General features: G+C 31.6%; 1 non-coding gene across 1 annotated transcript; it reads left to right on the top strand.

The window, feature by feature from the left end:
* Window positions 1-72, top strand: Trnap-cgg. The gene has a single exon. It is a non-coding gene; the product is annotated as a tRNA-Pro (tRNA).
* Window positions 73-11,020: the final 10,948 nt, after the last annotated feature.

Raw genomic sequence — 11,020 nt, 5'->3', positions numbered from 1 at the left:
GGCTCGTTGGTCTAGGGGTATGATTCTCGCTTCGGGTGCGAGAGGTCCCGGGTTCAAATCCCGGACGAGCCCGACAATTTCTATTTTTTTTTTAATTTTTTAAACAATAACGAATTCATTAATTTCAATCATTACATTAAGATATAATTCTTTAACGGTGTAAGACCGAATGGTGTTTCTAAGTGTCAAATTATCGCGAATAACGTGTAATTTTTTTTCTGGGGCGGGGGGTTGGAGGTAAAAAAGTCAACGACACAACCATCATAATTATTTCTAATGAAATCAACTTGCCCAATACAAAATTTACTTCTATAATCTAACTATTATATCTTAGTTTCGAGATAAGGGTGCAACATTTGTCGTGCGTATACTATTTATAAATAATATAATCAATAAAAATGATTACAGCTATTATACAAATATAAAAATCAAATTGATACGTCATAAGAGTGTCAAATTCCAACGTGGTATCGTAAACAAACCACGTGGACTCTAAAAGAAAAAAAAAACAACAAATTCCTAATTAGACAATTTTTTTTTTTTTTCTTATATTTTTTTTTATGACATTCCTTATTTTACCTCTGCAATCGTGCGAGTTTATCTCGTTCTATTTTCTCTTTTTACGGTTTTTAGTCATTAATATATTATAATGAAGGGTCGTCGATAAAAAAAGGAAAAAATAATAAAAAAAAAAACACATAGTACTCTAAACTTTCCATTTGATCGATCTAATTGGTGAGAGGAGTTATCGTTATAGCCGAAAAAAAAGAAAAAGAAGAAATAGAAATAGAAAAAAAAAAAAGATAAAGAAAACATCTTACGAAATGTTGTAAGATGACATAACTAGTTCTGTAAACGTTAGATGTAATTAATGTAAGAATAATATCTTGTTTTCACACGGTTGTGACGCCAGTCTTTTTCTTCGCAACCTTCTTCTTTCTAACCATACGTAATACCTACACGAATATTATATCTCGTTAATATCTCGATGAGCCAGAGCCCTTCCTGATGAGCCTCGAGCGAGGATCAACCTTCGAGTGGAAGACCAACTTTCTCTAATTCGTATCTCGTCTTCTCTCGTTCTCGTGTTTTTCATCCTTTCTTTTTCTCTTTTACCTTAACCTTCATCTCCTTTCGTATAACTCGTTTCTTCGTGTTTCGTATGAAACTTTTCTTTTCTTTTCTTTTTCTTTTTCTCACCCGATATATTGTATAATACTTATTATATTTACGATACAAAATATATATATATATATATTATTATAGATAATTCGTAAGAATTTTTAAACAAATATAATTCGTTGTTTTGTCGATATTGTAAATAATTGTAATACTTAGGACATATTTGGTGAATTAGAAGAGATCGTTTTTTTTTTTTTTTTATTATATTTTATATTATTCTATTACAAATAAGTTGGATATACTAACACGGAATTAAAATAATTAGTTATTTTCTTTTTTATTAAACTTATTTGTTCTTGTATCATTCATAACGATATCGTCATTACGTATTTGAATACATTGTTGTTTTATTTTTCGTTGAACTATATATTTTAAAAAAAAATTTTTTTAAATCAATATCTTACATAATTATACAATATCATCGATCATGTATGTAAGAATTTGAATGACTCCTCGTCTCATCGTTCCTTTATTAAATGTTTCGTTTATTTTTTACTGTCGACATCGTGTAGTATAATTACGAATTTGAGTAACTCGTTTCTTCATAATTTTTATTGAACATCTTTTTTTTTTCTCTTTTCCTTCCTTCTCTTCTTTTTTTTTTTTTTTTTCTTTTCCTTTCCATCGATATCATACATAATTACTAAATCACTCGTAATAGGAAATCTTACGACGAGAAGAAAAAAAAAAATACAAATCAAGATGAAATATTTTTATAATGGTGAAAAAAAAAAAAAAAAGAGAGAAAAAAAGGAGAAGGAAAGAAAAAAAAATAATAATGACGTAAGATACTCGAGTTTTTGAGATACTCGTGTGATCGAGAATGATCGATTGTAGGTAGGTAACCCGTTAAACGATGACGCGAGTTCTGAAATCATCGAAAATTCTTCTTATGCTTTGAGTTGTTCAGGTTTAATCGAGCGCGTCAGATGTCCACGAGATAATCAAAACGAATGTTGCTTGTATATCGGTACGCGTGTATTATGTATTAGCACGTGCTTGTGTCGTTTACGCATGAAAAGATAAAAAGTGTGTGAGAGAGAGAGAGAGAGAGAGAGAGAAAGAAATAGAAATAGAAATCCTTCCTCTCGAAGGTTAGCTAAGTTAAAGATGAACTCGTAGAGAGAATTAACCAAAAACTCGTTTCGAATCAAATCTGTCGTTTCTCGATTGCGACGCCGCAAGGTTAACGCAAAAATTATAAATGTCAAATACATCGATATAACGAATTAAAAAAAAAAAACTTCCGATAGTCCGATAAGACGGAGCATTTATGAGATGTTCTCCGTTAGTTAAACGTAAGACCGATTTCTACATTATAATTCGATTAAACGCATTGTCGAAATTTCGATTTCTCCTCTCGCGTGTTTATGATGATACCAAAAAAAAGATACGAAATTATCGTTAGATAATAATAGAATACGATTATCGTTAAATTCACAATTCATTATTTAAATTTATCTTGAATATTTTCGAATTTACTCGCGCGTCCTCATCTTCTTTTATACTATTTATTTTTATTTCCCTTATAATATATTTAATCGGAAGATTTGGAAATTTACTATTATACGAAATCGATAAATTAAGATTAAACGATCGACTCGAGCTCATTTCGGGTTCGATTTCGACTCGTCGAATGATATTTGGGTATCTACACAATCACTGTTTAATTCGGGGCAAAAATTTCGAAATTATTTTCGACGCTAAACGTATTATACATTTGTAAAACAAGGTAGGGGGGGGGGAAAGAGACAGAGACAGAGAATGATAGTGAGCAGGAGGGGGTTGGAGAGAGAGAGAGAGAGAGAAAAACAAAAATCATAAAATAAAATGTCGCGTATTTATCATTGCAAGTGTCGCGTCAACGTCATTCTCAACTTCAACCTCGTCTTAATCCTCTTCGTTCTCGTCATAAAAAGTGAACGTTCTTAAGAAATATTTTATACGTGTATATATACACGTGTGTTAGTTAAGTTTATCCTTTACGTGGTGTGTCCCATACGTGTGACGAGCAATCTCATCATTTATTAGTAAATCCGAACGTAGTATTATCATTAAATGAGAAAAATAAATGGTAAAAGTGATGCGTTTTCAATTCTTCTTTCTTTCTTTCTTTCTTTTATAGGAACAAGAAGAAAAATACTAAATAAAAAGAATAAGAAGAAGAACGATGAAGAAGAACGATGAAGTAATACGTAATTAATAAAGGCACCGTTTTATTCTGATTTTTTATCGCGTATCTGAGCGAGGCCACGCCGAGAGTAATTATATCTCCTCCTCCCCCTCTACCCCCCCCACCTCTCGCTCACCCCCTTTTCCCCCCACTTCTCCAAACGTTATTTGTAATCTTACGCATCACGGATACACAGACGCGAGAGACAGGGTCGGCCGTAAAATTCTCAACGTGCAATTAGGGCCAAGTCGTTAATTTAGTTTTCTTCTTTCTCTTTCTCTCTCTCTTATATATTCTCTTTCTTTCTTTCTTTAGTGTCTATACTTTCGTTCGTGGTCCCATGGTATTATCGTTTTACGTCCTCGTCCTTAGTATCCCATCAAACATCACATACGCACATTCATAAGGATCAATACTTTGATTGAAAATTTAAAGGACAACATTTGAATCGAATATCTTGGAATTTTTCTCCACTTTTCTTCTTCTATTTTTTTGTTTTTTTTCTTCTTAAGAAAATCGTTTACATTTCGTTCTTAGCTTTTTGATTTGAAATATTTCATGAGAATCAATTGAAATAATTCGTCAAAGTTCAATATATTTTAGGATAGAAATTTTTTATTTTCTATTTATTATCGTTTGTAAGTTTGATCCGTATTATTAGTATTGTTATTATTAATAATAAGGATAAAGAAAAATTCACATCTCGGATAAAAAGTTGAATATACACATTTGAACATTTAGAAATATTTTTCCAATGATATGAATTCTTTTTCATTTTCATTTAAATAAATCGTTTTATCGTCACGTTTATTTAATATCTTGATCATTTACGAAAGGAACAATATCACATTTGACATAAAAGTTTATAATGAAAATATTTAAAGGATAACGTATATATATATGAACTGAATAATATGTTGGAATTTAATATGGAATTTTCTTCTTCCTGGTAATCGTTCGGTGGTTGGACATGATGTAATCATTCGTAAGAGGATGCATTTGATGTATTCATATATAAAGGATATGCATATAACATATATACATATGTATCACATATGATATATACGTAAGAGAGTTAGAGTTAGTGTCTTGTGGTCAGTTGCTCGTTTCGCGGCCATCTCTTTCAATTACTCGGGTCAGACTTTGAGGTCGAGATCTTGTTTGTGCATTACACATCCTATATGAATTAATAATAGACAGATATCATTTGCCGAATCATTATCGACCTTGATACAAAACCACCTTCTCTTTTCTATATGACAAAAAATATTTCATATTTTAGCGTGTAACTCAAATGACGTTGTTATTACATATACAATACATACATATATATGTTTTTTGATTTGAGCCCCAATACTACTATACTACTATTAAAAAAATCAGTATACTTTTATATACTATTTTATTTTTGCTTTTATGTACTTTTTTTGTGTGCATTATTAATATTATAATGATAAGTTTAATAATAATTACATAATTTTAATTTCCATTTTGTTATATATTATATTGTACTACATTATAATTATAATGGTTTTTAGGGAGCTTAGGTTCTAGGGTCAATAAAATATTATTAAATAAATAAATATATATACGCATACGTAGGATTATAGAAAAACCTTTAGTTTAGTTATTCAGTATTTTCTCTCGTCCAAAACTATAATTCTTGATGATAAAGGTTCATAGGGAACTTGGACATGAAAAGAAGTAGAACTTAATTTAACTAAGTTGGACGTTTCGTCCCTTTATTGGGACTTCTTCAACAACTTAATCTTTAAAGTTCAGCGTCTTTTTTATTTCATTTTTTAACATTTAGTATTTCTTGTTTGATCATTAAAAAATCAGAAAAATTCAATTCCCCATTGCCCGTCATTTTGACCAATCTTATATTTTTTTCTATTCTTTTATTTTTTTGTTTTGTTTCGGTGTTCGTTGCAAAGTGACGTATTACAAACTTTCGTATAACGTTAGTGTAAGTTCGAAGAATATGGTCGATCGTTCAAAGTAGGGGAAGATCGTTAAGATAGGAGAAGAGAAAAGGATGAGCGCCCATCAACGAGTTACTCTTCTCTCTGGACTTTATGTTACTTTCACCTTGTTCACCCGTGCTCACCTGTCTGTCAGCCATCCTTCGACCATATTATGTTAAGAGAGATATCCACGTTGATAGTGTACGTCTCTCTCTCTCTCTCTCTCTCTCTTTCTTTCTATGTACATATACACATTTGTATTTGTATTTGTATATATGTATTTCGCGTAAGTATAGTAAGAATGTTATATACGTATATATATATATATATATATATATATATACAATACATGTAAGAAAATTTCCGTAATCTTTGTACGTATATTGGAAAATGACGAATTACTGTTTAAAAAACATGTCGTGTATTAGGAATGTAAGAAAAGATAAATATAAATAAAGATAAGCAGAAACGTTTTGATTTTAAACGTGAGGAATAATAAACGACCGTTCTCGTCCTCATTCTTGAAGAAATTTTTACGAAGAATAATAAGAATAAAAATAAGAAGAAGAAGATAAAGAGGAGGAAGAGGAAGAAGTAGAAGAAGAAGAAGAAGGGTAAGAAATGGGAGGGATAATTTGACGATAATAGGACGAACGTTCGTGGGTAATCCAGTACCCGGAGGACATCCAGAAGTTTCTCCAGCTTCATATCCAAAGAGGTGCGTGGATGAGGTAATGTGGGAGAGGTCGACTTAGGTCGAGTGAGGTCGCGTGCGAGCCACGCATCCAGGAACACAGGATATACTCTTAGAGTCTCGATTAGAGGATGCATGATCATGCTAGTAGTGGTAGTAGTGGTAGTAACAGTAATAGTAGTAGTACAACATCTTCGATCGAATCTACTCTACGAGGTTTTTTTTTTCTAAACAATTTGTTAGGTTTTTGAATTTCTATTTTTCTCTGACTCGATTGGAAACGCATTTCGAAAATGATTATTTATATTTCTTTAACGTTTGTTTGTGTATCGTTTAATTTTTATTATTATTATGTTGTATTTTTATTATAATTTAATTATTAAGTGTATTAGGGGTGAGTTAACTTTGGTGATAATAAGAGTCACAGGATTGATGGTATTTATACAAAAGAAATGTTGTATTTATAAATAATTGAATATATAAATATGTAATAAATAAAACGTAATATTATTTATACGAGAGGTTTATATATTGATATTAAAATTTTATATTAATATTTTGATCGTAATCGTTACGTATTATATTTTATTGCCCAACTGTCGTGTTATTGATATTTCTTTTTTTTTTTTTATTTTTCAAAACTTATTCATAATCGTAGGATTATTTTAAACGGTAGTTTATATACGTAATTTAATAGATATATGAAAATGTAATATGAATAACCCGTTTCGATATAAAATATTTTAAAATTAGTACATACACAACACTACCATCATAGATTATTAATATAAAAATATAAAAACAAAGTTGTGTCAATAACGAGAGGCAATTTATGAAACCTACACACACACACACAGTTAATTCAATATTACTTCTATAAAAAAAATATCTTATCTGATTAAATAACAATTACTTTTTCCGAACGGGGTATCCAATAGTTAAAACAGAGATGGATCGTACAAAAGTAAAAGTAAAAGTAAAAAAAAGAAAAGGAATAAAATAAAATAAATATAAAAATGTCAAAAAAAAAAAGCCTAGTGCAAAACTCAAATAAATAAGAATAATATTAAGGTGCACGCGTATGATAGTAAGGAAAACGTTAGGGTTAACCGTAGTTGACCATATGTCAAAGTATACGAGAAAGATGGAAGGAAAAATCATCGAATATATATTTAATACGTGTGTGTAGGTAACGTTTACGGAGGAGGACTATGACGATGATGATGACGATGACGACGATGACTATGACGACGATCAGTTTCGTGATTTACGCAAAGTAATCTCATTACGGGTCGTGTCGCTCGTTAACGTCTCGTCTTTGCGTTCCCTTCTTACAACCAAGAAAGAGAAGAGAAAAAAAAAAAGTCAAGAAAATATCGAAGAACAGGGAGAAAGAATATCCGTGTAACTTGTTATGGCAACGCGCGTTCCACGGATAGATTCATGCATTCTTTCGATAATCCTTGCATATGCGAATGATACGTATTTATCTCGGTGAAAGATTCCTTTTACACGTAAACGCGTTTTATACGTTTATCAAATTACAGATAAGAAATAATTAAACGATGATATATACATTTATATTTACATGTATTATATTATTCTTATGTATCTCTTCTAATGATTATTATTATTATTGTTAATGTATGCAAAATATATACACAATGTATATGCATTATGTATAACATGAGAAACACATATTGTATATAATTAAATATAAATTGTAGCTTCTTATAATAACATTTCAAATAATTACGAAAAGTCGGCAAGTATTTTTGAATAAAAAAAAAGAAAGAAATATAAAAGTAAACAAAAAAAAAACAACATTTTAAAGCACCGAATGATTTTCGAACCCGATAATGGACGTTCGATCGAACACGGTGATAAATAACGTTGTTTAAAGTATCTTCTGCTTAAGATACTATACTGTACGAACGCAAGAAGATGCTTTTCCCCACTTTTGATTTGTGACGTTATTTGAAACGACGACGTTTCTTCTTCTTTTTCTTCTTCTTATTCTTATTCATCTTATACGATCCTGCTGCAACACACAAGGAGAGGCTCGTATTTTATATACGTGGAAAGTTCTTGTGAAACGTGAAAATTCAGGTGGCTCGATACTAAAATAAATAAATAAATAAATTTAAAAATGAAAAAAAATTAAATACAAATAAAAATAATACATAAAAGTGAGTTAAAAAAAAAAAAAAAGTAAAGAGATAGAGAAAAAAAAGGAAACGATTACTGTTTTAACTGTTGGTCCATCGCATTCAAACGTCGTGTTCCGTACGAGAAAACAAAGTGAAAGGTGTTCGCCTTCTTCCTCCATCTTCTTCACCTCCTCCACCTCCTCTCCTCCTCCTCCTCCTCTTCTTCTTCTTATTTTTCTTTTTCTCTCTGTCGTCACTGTGTTCGGGGGGAGGGGGAGGGGGGGGATACTCCCCCCGCACAACACCCCCAATCTTTCAGTATTTCTTTTTTCTTTCTTATTCATTCGTTTTCCATGTCTTATCTTGCAACGATATCTCGCTCGGCGATCACCACCATCATCATCATCATCATCATCATCATCATCATCATTATCATCATCATCATCATCATCGGTGAAGCCTCCGCGCGATTATATGGCCTATGAATCATGAAACGAGGATGTGGCCACGTTTAAAAGCTCGCGAGAGTTAATTGAAACTTTTATTCGTAATTACGGCACACTTCGACACACATATACAAGGATAACACAAATACGAGAGCACATATGTATGTACGTATGTATGTATGTAAGTTAACAAAGTAATGTCTCTTGTATTTTCCTTCAGCTCGAAACATTTTATCCTTCGAATAACTTCCGTGTGTGATTATTAACGAGTATTACTATCAAACTATATATATATATATGTGTGTGTGTGTGTGTGTATATGTATGTATGGTTAATTTTATTCCCTTTTTTATTTTCTTATCGATTGTCAGTAAAACAAGACTTTTCTCGAATGTTTTCGGAGTAAGTAACTTAACGTAAAGTTTATAAAAAAAGAAAAAAGAAAATCCCCCAATAAAATGAAAGAAAAAAAAAAACACCATAGAATAGAGAGAGAGTGAGTGTAGTATACATGACATCTAATTAACGTTCCAAACGAGTTACAAGTTATTATACGGATTTCGCACTTTGACCGATCACCACGGTCAAAGGTGAGAGTGAGACTCCTTCGATGTTATATATAGGGTGTTTTTTAATAAACGATTTTCAATCTTGAAAATATATATATACATATATAATATACATTTGTATATATAGACAAAATATTCAATATGCATATTATATTAAACAATAATCGATCATTAAGCGTCAATGCGATTATTTTCTAATAAAAATTAATATAATTCACTCGTTCGTCATTCCTGCGATGATATTTAATTTAGAATTTTCTTTTGTTTTTTTTTTTGTTTTTTAATTAATACGAGTTCGATATTGATGTGTTCGTATTTGTTCGTATAAATTTAGAAACACACCCTGTATATCAAATGCAATAGCTCGTGGCGAAGGTTTGCCATGAAAGAAAAGAAAATAAAAGAAAATAAAAAGAAAGAAAGAAAGAGAAGAAAGAAAAAGAGAGAGAGAGATAGAAATATGTATAAGGAAAGACGGAAGGAAGGTAGACGCAACCCTCGATGAGGTCTTCATTGGTACCGGGTACGACATTGAGGAATATTCTCTCTTGTGTTCGAAAGGAAAGGTGGGTTCGCCAAGCTAATCGTTTCTATGCTCGTTATTAAGAGCAAGCCAAAACTCATACACACTTTAACCTGCCTTCATCCATGTGTGAGATGAGAAATAAAAAAAAAAACTTAGAAAAGAAGAAAGAGTGGTAGAGAAATTGATAGTGAAAGTAAAACAGAGAAGAGGAGAACGAAAATATGATGGGGAAAAAGAAAAAGAAAATTATTTAAAGAATAAAATAATCAAAGAGAGAGAAAGAAAGAGAGAAATAGAAAAATAGGAAAACATGAAGAAAGAGAGACAGAGAGAGAAAGGGAAAACAAAAGTGGGAGGAAAAGAGAAAGAACATAAAGGTGAATTTAAGAAAAAGAAAGAGAGAGAGAGAGAGAGAACGAAAGTGGAAGGAAAAGAGAAATAACGAAAAGGTAAATTAAAGAGAGAAAGAGAAAGAAAATTAGGGGAAGTTATAGAGAGAGAAAGATAAAGAGAATCTTAGAGAAAGAAAGAAAGAGAGAGAAAACGAAAGTGAGAGGAAAAGAAAAAGAACGAAAAGGTAAATTAAAGAGAGAAAGAGAAAGAAAATTAGGGGAAGTTATAGAGAGAGAAAGATAAAGAGAATCTTAGAGAAAGAAAGAGAGAGAGAGAAACAACGAAAGTGGGAGGAAAAGAGAAATAACGAAAAGGTAAATTAAAGAGAGAAAGAGAAAGAAAATTAGGGGAAGTTATAGAGAGAGAAAGATAAAGGGAATCTTAGAGAGAGAGAGAGAGGGAGAGAGGAATAAAAGAAAAGAGAGAGAGAGAGAAAGAAGGGAAGAGTCTTCATTAGCATACGCGTATACACATCGTGCTCGTCATTAGCTCACGCGCGATTAATAATGGTGTCTGGGGGGTTAAGAATCGACGCTTAGCTCTTTATAGCACGCGCACGCTCATGCTGAACAACCAACACTCATGCACACGTTCACGTTCACGTTCATGTTCACGCTTATGCTCATGCTCACGCAAGAAAGAGAGGGAGCGTTCTCTCGCAAGCTCGTTTCGTTCTGCTAATTAGATCGTTGCGTCTTAACGCGCGTGTAAGCGGTACACCGTTCGCTAATATTTCAATTATGTTAGCGAGAATAGCGTTCTAGAACGGTGATAATTAATAACTCTCTTCAATGGGGAAAGAAAGAAAGAAAGAAAGAAAGAAAGGAAGGAAGAAAGAAAAGGGAAGGAGATTATTCTTTTTTTTCTTTTACTTGTTTTTTTATTCTCTTCCTTCTTCTTAGCATCTAGCTCGGTGATTT

The sequence above is a fragment of the Polistes canadensis genome, unplaced genomic scaffold (assembly GCF_001313835.1).
Source record: "Polistes canadensis isolate GaletaPanama2010 unplaced genomic scaffold, ASM131383v1 scaffold_218, whole genome shotgun sequence".
In the NCBI taxonomy this organism is placed as follows: Eukaryota; Metazoa; Arthropoda; class Insecta; order Hymenoptera; family Vespidae; genus Polistes; species Polistes canadensis.
Note: the sequence above shows the minus strand (reverse complement) of the source record. Positions and strands in the feature narration are given on the sequence as shown.